This window comes from Pecten maximus, chromosome 11 (genome assembly GCF_902652985.1).
Source record: "Pecten maximus chromosome 11, xPecMax1.1, whole genome shotgun sequence".
Classification (NCBI taxonomy): domain Eukaryota; kingdom Metazoa; phylum Mollusca; class Bivalvia; order Pectinida; family Pectinidae; genus Pecten; species Pecten maximus.
The window spans coordinates 32,378,667-32,393,017 of NC_047025.1; positions in this window are offsets into that span (position 1 = coordinate 32,378,667).

A 14,351-nucleotide genomic window follows, 5' to 3' on the forward strand; every position below is an offset into this window, starting at 1 on the left:
GTCATTTTTTCAGTTTCTGCTTGATAGTTTTATGGTTTTCAAATTTAGTGGTTTAATATCGCATTTTCTTCTTTTCCTATTTGGTTATTTAAGTATATTTTGTTTCACAACAACAATGTAAGTGTTTCAGAATTATGTCCCAAAAAACCCTTGGTGCATTTTTTCAACTATTCTAACACCAGGGGGCAGTAAAATCTAAACATAAATATATAATCACGGGGCGCTCCCCAACAACCACCGACTGGTAACTTCATATTATGATTTTATCAAAACGGTTAAATCCTAGGCATTGTGCTTATTAGATATGTAATTATTAGTATTGAGACACCGTTTGTGTACCCATAAAATGTTTCTTTTTGACGATTTTTCCGTGTCGTTTTACGACATCGCTCAACTTTTGTGACGGAAGTGGGTCAATCAGCTGTTCATCTTTTCGATAACAAATCTAATCTCTTATGGAGTCGTAGGTTTCCAGTAGGTTTCCTAGGTCTAGTATAAATGTTACGTGTTCATTCACGTTTTAGAGACAGGCGACGTTTAAATATGTAATATTTTTAAATGTCTTTATTGTTTGTTTGTTTAATGAAATTGCTGTGTCGTTAGTTTATGCTTTGATGTCTTGATCAGCTGATATTTGTTTATGTTGTGGCGCAAAGACATTTCGAGAATCATATCTCGTACACATTAGCTAAGTACGATGACACGAACTTTCAAGGAACTACGTATACTGTACATGTACTTCAGTACACTAGCAGTATATTAAATAATTCTTTTTCAGTAATAGAAGTTTTTTTCTCAAATTCTTAATGAAATATAGATATGTTCTAATTAATGCTTTAAATTTTGACAGTGTCAAATTATATCATCTGTTGCATTGATCAGGGACATATATATTATACGTCCCTGCATTGATTAACAAATGAAATAAGTTTTCAAATATATTTAAACCCTTCACTTTTATGCACCAAAGAAAGCAATATGCAAGAAAGCTGTTCTGACAAATTTTAAGCTAAAATATTGTCAATTATTATGTTGCATTAGGAAAAATTGTGTTGCTTTGGGTGTATAGAAAGATGTCATACATTTTTTTTTATCTTTTAAAATTAAATCAATTTCAATTTATTACAAAAAATTATTAGATAGAAAATTATTTGACAAAATCAAAGAGTTACCAGGTTTTAGCTATCACAATTTTACAAAATAGTTTACTTTGAAATTTCATGAATTAGTAAATTTTCAAATATCTATAAGTTGCTTTATTATCAATTCCATATCAACATATTTCAACCCTTCGCTTACAAGTGCCAAAGAAAACCATGTGCGAGAAACCTGTTCTGAGAAAATTTTACTAAAATTATGTTGATTGTTATATCACATAAGTTAATTAACTAATTTAGGGTGTGGAACCATGTTGTAGTTTTGTCTTTTGAGTTTGTAATCAGTTTCAACTTATCACAAAAGGTATAATAGAAAACTACTTGTCAAAATTAAAGAATTGCTAATATTTTGTTAGCACTATTTAAAAAAAAATGGTTTTTCTCCAAACTTTCATCTGCGCATAGGTAGCAAGTGGTAAATTTTGAAATATCTTTGCTTTAAATATCATTCCAACATATTTCAACCTTTCGCTTACATATACCAAAGAAAACAATGTGCAAGACACCAATTCTGACAAATTTATACTTAAGTTTTTGGAACTATTATGTATTTACTGTGTTCCACTATGTTAAATTCAATGTTGGGGAACAAAGTAGTTTTTTTTTTTTATCTTTTGAATTTAAACTTTACTTATATAAAGGTATTATAGAAAATTATTTGACAAATTCAAACAATAACCAGGATTTAATGATAACCATTCTACAAGATAGTCTTCTTCATAATGTCATCTCCACACAGGTGAAACACAGTAACACTACAGTAGGACTAGTGTACATGTAAATAGTTTATATGTTTCCTTTTTTTAGGCCAACACCACCATATGCAAACATTTACATTAGGAAGGGTGTTACAAATTGTTGGCCAAAGACTGCAGTTAATTTCCCTCTATATTCTACTGAAGAAACAAATTCAGGATTTTGAAACTTTACATAAAATCTGGTTTTAATTTCATATTGTAGAACTATTTTCTCAATATCAAACTATTTTGATATTGGGATAACACCATTTTCTTTTATTTTCACATCTTTTACAATTGCAACTGTAACAAATAAAAATTAAAAAGTTTTAAACAGGTACTGAAATTGCAGGCCTTAGACCGCAAGTAATTATCCTCTATGTTCTACTTTAAAAAAAAATTCATTAAAATGTTTTTGAGACTGCATAAAATATGGTTTTCATTTCATTTTGTAGAAGTACTCTCTCAATTTCAAGCCATTTAGATATTAAGAAACAAATTTTCCACAATTTTCACTTCTTTGGTACTATTGCCACTGTAAGATAGTTAATTATTTATTATTGAGTGGCCGAGTGGTTAAGGTGTCATGACACTTAATATCACTAGCTATCCACCTCTGGGTTGCTAGTTCGAAACCTACGTTGGAAGTTAACTGGCCATGGTACTGACCGTAGGCCGGTAGTGTTTCTCCTGGTACTCCGGCTTTCCTCCACCTCTAAACCTGACACGTCCTTAAATGAACTTAGCAGTTAATAGGACGTTAAACCAAATACACCAAGTATATTAGTATTATATATATAGAAGAAGTATAGTTTGAACAGTTATCCTGCAGAAGAAAATGGAAGCTGACAATCAGTCCGGTATGTGCTGTCATGGTTATGTCTTTGGACAAGACCACTTTACCCTTTTTGTTCTGGATGGCATGCAATGGGCCTCTTGTATGTTGTTCTGTCAGGTAGTCACCAACTACTACAAGGAGACCTAGCCTCAGACTTAAAGATGCTACTTATTTTTTAGAATCTTGGCAAACTGGTCTACACTGCTACCTTACAAGAAGTTTAAATCATTTATTTGAAAAGAAAATATTATTTATTTTGCTTGGTAAGCTCCATTTCCTGGATGGCTTGTGGACAGACAGGTCTCCTGCATGTTGTTCAGAGGTAGTCACTAACTACTACAAGGAGACCCTGCCTCAAACTGACTCAGCTGGCTATTCAAAGGGTGATAAACAAAGCTAACAAATAACAAAGCAAATATATATAAGAGTAAGAGATAATTTGCCACTTAATTTTCAGAAACTCCAGGGCAAACTGGTGTACACTGCTACCTGATAAAAGGTTGAAAAAGTTTTTTAAAAATAAAAATATTATTTATTATGCATTATTAAGCTTCCTTTACATGAATTATTGGTCAAATTCACATAAATAATTTAAAACTTGCTAATTACTTAATTTTCATCTGTGATAGAAAAAGGGAGATAACTCGCTCACCTGTTCTTGATATTAAATTACATGGGTAATAAGATATTTCCCTAAAGTTATATTCATGATCGATCAATTATCGATATGATGATGATTGATAATGAACTTATTAGTGATTCCCAACACTACTGAAGAAGTTTTCGAATAAAAAAAATTAGACAATCTCCCAATTTGCTTGACACGGACCACTGAGAAAGACGCTTGATACTGACTTTGAACTATGGGGAAAGTCCCGAAATGAAATTTACAATTTAATATATTGCAATATTCGGCAAAATCATCGGTTGATGGAAGTCTAACCGTTAACATATCGAAGTCTTGGAACTGGCAGTACGAGCGCTGTATGATCAATCTAATTAAAATCTAGATGGTCATTATCACTACACGTTTCTCATGTAACGTAGTGAGAATGACCATCTAGATTTTAATTAGATTGCTGTATGATATGCGGAACTACGAAAACCAGTCTAGTACTTCGAGCTCTTGGCCTACTGCCTGTGCCATTCAACCGGAGCAGACACGAAAAAACGGGCTCGGTGTCGTAAACACTTTTTTTAAACTAGGATTTTATCATCTGAGGATATAATATTGATATTATTTCGAATATTAAGGATGAAAAGCAGTGAGTGTATAATTTAGGGCCAAAGCTTAATCCAAACAATGATGAAGTGTTTCAGTCGGGCATTGGTAGGAATTTGAGAGTCACTGTTGCCATGGCTGCTGTAGGGAGTAATCCTTACTTCCGAAGCGATTGATTTGAGCACCCTCTGGCGATAGAATGAAGATGAAAAATTGCATAAGGGTTTTTTGGGACATAATTCTAACTTTCTATTTCTTACTTTTTCCCCTTTCTTTCTCTCTTCATTTTTAGTTTTCATCTTTCATGTAACATGTTTTAGCAAAAATAGTTATTTTACAAGTTGTAATATTGGAGAACTTTAAAGTTTAAATATAAAATCTTAACAACAGTATAAAAAAAACAAAAACAAAAAAACAAAATGCACAATTGAAGATAAAATGTTAAAATAAAGAGTTTTGAATTCAAAAAAGTAATAACGTAAAATGAAGCATTAAAATTGTGAGAAATAAATCAGTAATGACAAATAATGAGAAGTTGCAAATAGAAAAGTAAAAAAAAGTAAGAAAAAAGATTGAAAATAGTATGTTTGACTTATGTCCCTTTTAACCCTCCATACGCGTCATGCATTCTTTCAATTCGCTTCGTGAAAAATAAACTATGTTTAAAGCTAAATTGCCCGCCTGAACATATAATTTAATAGAAATGTATGCTTAAATGATGAAGGTTTTGAAGAAAAATTGAACAAATATAGAAACAATTAAAATTTGCCTATGAACTACATTCGTGTACAACGACCCGGAAGTGAAATGTTGAACTTAACCGCCATTGTTGTCTCTACATTTTTATCGTGTACATATTTAATCGTTTTGGTTTCCATAAAAAATATCACAGTTACAGTTATTTTCAAGTCGAATTAACTTTTTTTCCTTTTCTATTATTTTAGATTGTTGTATAATGTGCTTTGCAACTGAACGCATATGCTTTTAAAATTATATTATTAGTTTGTGTTAGATACAGAACAACATAATAAATTGTAAATGATACAGAAGTACATTGAATGTGATATTAAATCATATAGCCACGATCTATGTAATAACTCAAAATGTTTAGTGCAAAAATGCTATATATGCATGTATATAAGGCTAATTTTGTCCAAGTTATAAAGTGAATATCAAAGTGGTAATTAAAGTATGGCTTATGACCTGCTGTTATGCTTTGTTGAATATAGAAATTAAATTATTTCTATTTGAATTAATTAATCTCTATTTCATATTGATAAAAAGATACATCTAGATATCAAAAACTGAATACAAATATCTCTTTAATAAGGATATGGATCAAATATGAAAAAAAACGCATTTCTATTTTAATAAAACAGATCTATATATAAAATTGTTATATAGAATATAGGAATTATATTGAAAGTTGTGTGTTTATGCTAGTTTGTGTGCAATCATAAATGTACCATTTTCCTTTAATTCATCGATATACCTTGATCTCTCCCACCTTCACTCTCCTTATTTCCGCTTTTCTCATTAAATAATATTGTAAATACTTATCAATATTTAAGTCATCTTATGATGTATATATATGTGTAATAATAGTATTAGGAAAGGGCGTCTATATTGTTCATGTAAGTTGTACAAAATCCATTTGCTTTTAATGGCAATTATGCCAATATGATATATTTAACCTAAATTTAACAGGTCTATAGAAAACTTTTTTTTATAATAATATCAATGATTCTTTCGTTGTTCTTTGTTTGCACAAGATTCTTATATTGAATAATAAGTTACATTGATATATGTAAGGAATAATTCGGGGTTTTTTTTCTTTTTTATTTATTTTTCTTTTTTCTTTTTTTTTTGGGGGGGGGGGGGGGGGGGGGGGGGTGGGGGGTCGTTTATTGATGTGTAAAATGCATATTTTCAGATATTTTAAATTTTAAATGGTGCAAGTTTTTTCAGTTTAAGTCGAACAACCATTAGCGAACGGGATTTAGCGCGATGTGACCAAAAAAAAGATACATGTATAACTGAGAATTTTGGAATGTTTACAATAAGAAAACCATCCTTCTGCATTTCTGACACATAGACTTATTTTTCTTATAAGTACACAAACACACGAAGAGTATAACACACATATGATAACTCAGTCCGAAGAACAACTCATCGCAACTTCCGAAATTGTTTTGACGTATATTGATGATAAACATTTTTTGTTTGTTTTTGTTTTTAAGTTTCGCAAGCTTTACAAATTAACTCAAGACGTTGATTCAGAAAGAAATACATGTATATATCACATTTATATGTATATCACTTAATATTGAGTCACCAGACGATTTATGCAGAGCGATGACAGTCATAATACCTATATCATTAATACAAATTTCATTTTTTCTTAAAAAAAACCCTAACTCTGATTAAAACCATTGACATCATGTTTCAAACAAAGGTAGTTACCATCATATATATATATATATTGTCGACTAAAAGGTGTGATGTAAAATGAAGTTAAATGTACATACCTTGACATCCTTCCAAATCACAAAAAAATCTTAGCTTAAGAACTTCTGAAGCTTGAGTTTCTTAACAGTGAAATGTATATAATATAAATTACAGAAAACTGATTCAAGTTCGAATGATAATGTTTGGAACAGACAAAAAGAGATATATATATATATCAGAGCGATCTTAGAGGTAAGAAGTTTTGTGATAACGGCTATCCTGGAGTAGGTATTGACAGTGAATCTTCGTTTGAGTAAAGATGCTGTCAATGGTGATGGCCAGTAGCTGATTGATGATCAATTGGATAGTAAGTCCGCTGAATTCTACTGCTATGCAAAATTACCACGTGATACACTTGCCCAATCGTTTTCGAGGCACGAATGTCACGTGTTATAAATGATGCATGTATATTTCCCAATTACAGAAAACATACCACCCAGACAAGGTGACGCCTCTTTGCATGATGTCGGTTGGTGACAATTATTGCTTTAAAACAACAATTCATAATATTATGTTCGTAAATAACAACCGATTTCTCTGCTAACTAACACGTCAAACAAGACACTTTCAATTTAGTTAAGACACAATATATATGTCAAATAAAAAACGTAAATCATATGTCTAGGTTCGTTTCAGGGTAAACAATGCCAAATTTATGATTTAAAGTCTGACATATTGATAAAATTGACGAAAACATGAAACGAAGCGTGTATGCAGGTGGAAAAATGGTCGTTATGAATTATAATGAAATGAATATACAAATACTCTGCAAATATGGGATGGCAGTCATAACTTTGTGAATAGGATAAATATTGTTTTAAATGATTGTGTGTGACATTACTAATTAAACAAATGAATTAATCAATTACAGAGTCCCCCCTCAAAACTCAAGATTTTAACAAAAATGATAAAGAGAGGTATAGGAACAGTATTTCGAAAGGTATTGGACAGTTACATACGTTTTGTTTACATTGTATACTTACTCTGTTGAATTATCATTTACATTTATGGGTAGTGCTTACATGAATAAAGTCTGAGGTACTTGATAAAATAAAGTTGGAAGTGGGGGGGCTTTTGTCCTGCACTCGTATTTGAATTTATATAGAAGTGGTTTTTGTCTAAGAGCTAGTGTACATATGTGCTCTTATTTACTCCGATTTAATAAACATATAGTTACACGTATATGTATATATATATATATATATAACGACAGTACAGACAAGTAACTTGTAGAAATTTCGAGGCAATCTGCCTCTTTATCAAGACACAGGTAAGTTACACACATATAGACATAGAACATGGAACAGTTACACAAATATAGTGGGTATAAACAACAATAGATATCGTTATGTTGTGAAAAACGATCCCCCTCGGCCGATAATTAATTTACCGAGGGCCTATTATGATTAATTAGAAAACATCTTGGTTGGTGTACAGATGGTAAAAGTAAATAAATAATATAACTAAAAGGTTTAACAAAATAACATCGCGAGTTGAGTCGATGTGATGGCAGCGCGAGCTACGAAGTGAATGTTTTAACATGTCAAAATCCATATATAATTTTCATCAAGCTTTTAATTGAAGTCTAATGCCAGAAAACATAATGAAAATTTTTTGCCATAAATATTTATATCACTGTTGAAACATTTCTATTGTGAAAATATTTTCTGATGTTTATAGAATACTTTATTACATTTCATTCAAAATATGGCATTTTCACTATATACAAAGCACAGTTTCTTTGTATATTATTTTTGTGTCTAATTAATTTTTCTTTAATAGCAATAAATATTATTTAAGCTAAAGTCTGTCCATCTCGTACGAATTTTGATGGGTGACTAATAAAGACCATAATACTGCACTGCTCCATACATGCTGCATGACGTATATGACCTTGCTTTGTGACGTCATCACGAAAGAAAGGCAAACTGTGCAATCAAAAATGAATGTTGAAAAATGAGCTGAGAAAACGCAGAAAAGGTATTTCCGATGTAGTGATAATTAACTTAAAGTTGACACAAAAAATATTTTCTTTTCAACTACGTTTTCATGAGTACAGCATTTTTCATCAAAAATACAATATGATTCAAATCCCATAAATATGATTTATAAACAAGAACAGAAAAGCGGTCTTCTTGGAATCATAAAGAGATCACAATTTAAAAGAAATTTTCTTTTAGTTGTTGCATCAATAATTTGTATTTGTTACCTTCCCCTGGGAATTAAACAAGTTTCATATGAAATCATACAGAAATAAATATCAGAAAAATATTTACTCAATTATGATTTTAATTCGCATATATTTACATCTCTCCCTTCTTCAGCTTAGTAAACTCTGGCTGTGTTAAAATTACCATGAAGCAATGGGAAATTGCTCGGCGGATTAATAAGCGCGGGAATCATAATCATGACCTCGTCTCTTTTGTTTAAATAATATTTATTCATTAATCAAAATAGTCAATACATGTACAAATATTTTTATGGGGTGGGAAAACATGTTTATAGAGCTTATATTAATTCCTTTCCCATTTACATACAAAGGCAAATATAAATCTTCGGAACTGGGACACTTTACATCGATATGAAATGAAATAATAATATTAATTGCTTACGATTAAAACCAATAGACATATATATATGTGGTGAATAGAATTAAAAGCAGAAATAAAGGACAGTGACACCTGTAAATAAAATTATCTTATCATTATACATTCGATAGATGACATAAAGGGTTAAAAAATGTCAGCTAAAACGTTTACTTAGCTTAATATAATTGTGTACTGTTAAGAATATTTTATCATTTTTTTGGTGTTTGGAATAAATATCCTTTCCCCATAGCAAACTTTTTTCAGTGAGTATAATATCTAACTGAAATAAGGTATTTTGTCTAATAATGTTGTAATTGTCACACGATAGTAAAACATGGTAAGTACTTTCTACTAATCCACAAGAACATAATGGACTTTCTTCTAAATTTCTTATGCATAAATGTTGTTTAACATTACTATATTTGGGCCTTAATCTTGTATGTAAGGTTTTAAGATTTCTCTTTTTAATGCTAAAATAATTGGGGATTATCAGTTTTTCCTTTTGTAAAAAGCCTTTAATCATACTGACAGACGGATTTTCTCGAATGTCAATTGGTAATGAATTCCATAACTGTATTGAGGCATTTAAGAATGAGGTTTTGTAAAACTGAGTTCTGCAATTAATTGACAGTAAATGATTTGAATTTCGTGTGTTATGCCTATGACTATCTGATATTTTACCTGGAATAAGATCTGACAGATAAAATGGAGTTTTCTTGTGATACATTTTATGAAACTGTACAATTTTGTGATTTTCCCGTCTTTTAAATAATTTTTCTCAGCCCACATCTTTATAAAGGACTTTCAAAGGACTGATCAACGCAATTTTACAGTTCCTATATCTGTGTCAATACCTCCTGTGTTTAACAATCATAGTTAATTCGAGACCGAAATTGTGGTGTGTTTATATATTAATTGATTGAAAACGTAAAATGAATTAAATAAGAATGTTGAGTTGCTTCTTTTAATTTTGTAAACAGTACTGGTGTCTTAACGTAGATTCACCGGAATTATGCTATCTTAGCAGCCACGACTACCATAGTTACCAAACATGTATGACATTGTTGTAACTTTCTGTGTTTATCAAGAATAAAATTTGGCAAAAAAAATAAATAAAAATAAAACAAAACAAATACATTTTTTTTGTATTTGTTTGATTTAAATATATGAATTTAATAGTTTCTTTATTTCGTTTACGGTGGTATGAACGTAATGGGATACAGACATATTCTATTGTAACCCGCTATATAGAATATGTCTGTATCCCATTGCGTTCATACCACCGCAATAAAACACCGTTCAATCCATATATATTTCTGTTAAAAAATATATATAGAACAATGCCGAGGTGGGATACACCGTGAAATATTCATATCATTTTTTCTTGTTATGCCTTAACTATATTGTGCATAGAGAGTGCATAGAGATACTCTAATAGATTACATAAGCAGGAATATTTTCATATTGACATACTCCTAAATGGCTCTGACAGTTACAGTGATGATATAAACACTCATATCTTTGATAATGTAATAAGATATATTAAAAACACAAATAGACTATTACATTAGTCATAAAGTCAAAAGTCTGAGTCTTATTCAAGTCTTTTGTACTGGAAGTCTATTATCTATTAGTTGGTCCTAAGGGTAAAGGTCAGCCTAAACCAGTGTAGGATATTTAGTGGTTCATTAGTACATGTATATTTTTGATCAAATTTTTGATCAGATTAAGATCTTAGTAAGAATGTATTTGTCATGTATCCTTGTATATAGTTGATGAGATATTATGAACATCTTAAAATTTTGTTCATGTCTATGCAGTTTTGCGCAAGAATCTGTGTAGGTGACCCAGTTTGGATGAGTAATACTAAACCATGTAATACTCTGAGTTTATAATTAATTATTCTAAGTTGGTAAGAAAAAGTTAAAAACACATATGTGTGCATAGTGTCTGCCTGGGTTGGGGGGAAGGTGTGTATTCAGATAGCATGCAATATCAAACATATTTATAAATTCTAATTATAACAGTAATGGAAAACCCACTTTATATATACATAGAGAATTTGAATTTCTTTCCCCTGTACATAAACATGTATAACATGTGCGAGTGTGTGTGCGTGTGTGTGTGCAATACTAAATATTACTCTATATCGTATGCTATTAATACCGGATGGTTTCTTTTTTGTTAATATTATTATAACACGGAGATAACTTCAAATAGGCTAAGCCTGATGTTCAATCCTATTATTATTTAAAAAAATAAACTTTGTTGAAATGAAATGAATATATTTAGTGGTTTTTTTTTAGATTTCAAAATTTAATAATTATGCATTTTGCACTTCTGAACATTTTTTTTTTTTTTTGGCGACAAGGAGTCTGGCGAATTTGGAATTTCAGACGAGGACTTTAGCCAATGAAAACCTCGTATACCTTATGTAGATAATATATAATAATCACACCAAAACGTATACATACATAAAATCAAGTATGAAGACTGCACTTGTACTCGGCCACAGCTTCGCCAGAAGACTCGACGACTGGACGAAGACAGAAGATTTCTACCAATCCCCAGGGTACCAGTTGACTATTTACGGAGTCGGAGGGAGGAAGATCAATGATACCAAACTCAAAGACAGCTACTTGATAACACAGATGAGGCCAGACATTGTCTTTTTACAAGTGGGCTCCAACGACATCTCGTCCAAGAGATCAGGGCAAAGTATCGCGTCGGAGCTCCAAGAACTTGCCATCTACATCAGATCCCTTGGGGTCCCACATGTTATCGTAGGTTCCCTGTTTCCCCGCCTCAAACCCCGGAATATGACGTCTACAGCTTATCACCGGAAAAAGCAGACCGTCAATTACCTCCTGAAGACTATGGCCACCCAAGGCATATTTGACTACTGGCACCATAGTTTCATGGCGAAATCACTGTTTTCTGCTGATGGGGTCCACCTGAACAGATTGGGGAACCAGAGGTTCTTTCACAGCATACGCAGAGCCATTAACTCGTGTCTTTAAGGACATTCTTGAAACGGCCCTTTTTAGGGCCACCAAATTTCCCAAAAAGCCCATTGATGCTCGAAAAACGCTTCTTAACCATTTCTATCTATCAATTTCCCAAATCTAGTAAACAATTACACAATAATGATGATGATAATAATAAAAATACCCAAACAACAAATATTTGTAACATTAACACACAATCACGAACTGATGAGGGAGAGGACACATAACAATAGAGACCTTGGGTTTGGCATTAATTCTGATTTTAAACATGCTAAAATTGCCAATTTCACGTAGACAGTTTCTCTGTCAATTTTTGATATTTTGTAAAATGCAAATAACAAGTCTGTAGCCTATGTTACGACATAGGAAATTTCATACTCGTAAAATGCATAATATTTCAAGCATTTCCTTCTGTAAATGATAGCAAACTTTGCATTATATTTAACAAAACAATTAACCAACCATCCAAACGATCCCATACTTAGCCCGGGCGATCGTATAAATGCAAATACATGTAACAGCCATAACTCTGTCAAACATTGATATTTTTTCACCGCTTTTGATCATATTATGAATTAAGCTACTATCTATCCGTATATTATAGTTTTAGTAGCGTCTGGATATAAATTAAAGCCCGGGCGGTCGTATAAATGCAAATAACAAGATTATGGCTCATCCCGAGCGTTAGGTTGCGAGATCGCTAATTTCACGTAGCCATAGCTCTGCCAAATATTGATATTTTTTCAACATTTTTTGATCATATTATTGATGAAGCTACTATCTATCCATATATTACAGTTTTAATTGTGTCTGGTTACAAATAAAAGCCCGGGCGGTCGTATAATTACAAATAACAAGATTATGGCTCATCCCGAGCGCTAGGTTGCGAGATCGTAGCCATAACTCTGTGAAATATTGATATTTTTTCACAATTTTTCACCATTTTATTGATAAAGATATTATCTATCCATATATTATAGTTTTAATTGTGTTTGGATATAAATAAAAGCCCGGGCGGTCGTATAATTGCAAATAACAAGATTATGGCTCATCCCGAGCGCTAGGTTGCGAGATCGTGGCCATAACTCTGTGAAATATTGATATTTTTTTCACAATTTTTCACCATTTTATTGATAAAGATATTATCTATCCATATATTATAGTTTTAATTGTGTTTGGATATAAATAAAAGCCCGGGCGGCCGTATAATTGCAAATAACAAGATTATGGCTCATCCCGAGCGTTAGGTTGCGAGATCGCTAATTTCACGTAGCCATAGCTCTGCCAAATATAGATATTTTTTCAACATTTTTTGATCATATTATTGATGAAGCTACTATCTATCCATATATCATAGTTTTAATAGTGTCTGGTTACAAATAAAAGCCCGGGCGGTCGTATAATTGCAAATAACAAGATTATGGCTCATCCCGAGCGCTAGGTTGCGTGATCGCTAATTTCACGTAGCCATAGCTTTGTCAAATATTGATATATTTTTATCATTTTTGGCCATATTATTGATAAAGCTAACACCTATCCGTATATTATAGTTTTAATAGTGTCTGGTTACAAATAAAAGCCCGGGCGGTCGTATAATTGCAAATAACAAGATTATGGCTCATCCCGAGCGCTAGGTTGCGAGATCGTAGCTATTACTCTGTGAAATATTGATATTTTTTCACAATGTTTTACCACATTATTGATAAAGCTACTATCTATCCATATATTATAGTTTTAATATTGTCTGGAGAAAAATTAAAGCCCGGGCGGTCGTATAATTGCAAATAACAAGATTATGGCTCATCCCGAGCGTTAGGTTGCGAGATCGCTAATTTCACGTAGCCATAGCTCTGTCAAATATTGATATATTTTCACCACATTTTGCCATATTATTGATTAAGCTACCATTTATCCATATATAATAGTTTAAATAGTGTTTGGATATAAATAAAAGCCCGGGCGGTCAATATATATTCCCCGGGCAGTACCGGGCAGCACCGGGCAGTACCGGGCGGTCCCGGGCAGTACCGGGCAGTGCCGGGCTGTACCGGGCTGTAATTAGTATGACCCGGTTGCCGGCCTTATCCAAAGTGAAAGTACAGGTAATGTCGCACATAACGTTAAAAATAAATTTTCTATAATTATTCAATAATTATGATAATAATGGTATATTTTTATGCTCTATTGATTTTTGGGTATATCATTATATTGGAAAAGTCTTTCAAAATGGTAGGCTAAATCCAAACAAAGCCAACATTAGATCTTTTTTTTTTTCCTATTTTTAACGTGGTAA